Raw genomic sequence first — 668 nt, 5'->3', positions numbered from 1 at the left:
AGGATCTTGCCTTGTAACGCCCCGGATCCGATGCGCCAGGTGTCTGCCAGTTATTCGCCTTCGTTGCCATGTCATTTGCTTGCATGTTGCATTTTGCCATGTCATCATCTATATTTCATCTGCATGTTTTTCAAAACTTGCATCCGTTCGGGTTCTCCCGGTTCTCTCTGTTGTCTGTTCGGAGTCCGGACCATTCGCGCGCGCCCGTCGCCCCCTCTCAGACCTTGTTTCATGTGCGGGTGTTAAACTTTCTCGCAATGGCCCGAGGTTTGCCAAGCGGCCTTGGTATACCACCGGTAGACCGCCTGTCAAGTTTCGTGCCATTTGGAGGTCGTTTGGTACTCCAACGGTTAACTGGGTAACCGTAAAAGCCTCCTTCTCTTTGCAGCCCAACACCCTTCCAAAGTGGCCCAAAACCCATCTAACTCCCCTCCATGCTCTCGGTCGTTTGATCACGATCGCGTGGCCAAAAACCGCTCCTCATTTGGACTCTCCTAGCTCCCAGAAACTATAAATATGTGCCTCCCGAAACCCTAGCCTCTTCCTCCTCCTGCCGCCGGACGTGTCCACCCCGCGCCGGACACGTCCAGCGCCGCCGCCCACGCCCAATCGTGGCCTGCCACGTGGCACCCGCGCCCTCCTCGCCGCCGCGGCCCGCAGAGCCCATC

This window comes from Triticum aestivum, chromosome 1B (genome assembly GCF_018294505.1).
Source record: "Triticum aestivum cultivar Chinese Spring chromosome 1B, IWGSC CS RefSeq v2.1, whole genome shotgun sequence".
Classification (NCBI taxonomy): Eukaryota; Viridiplantae; Streptophyta; class Magnoliopsida; order Poales; family Poaceae; genus Triticum; species Triticum aestivum.
The sequence above is the reverse complement of the archived record's forward strand: the minus strand, read 5'-3'. Positions refer to the sequence as shown.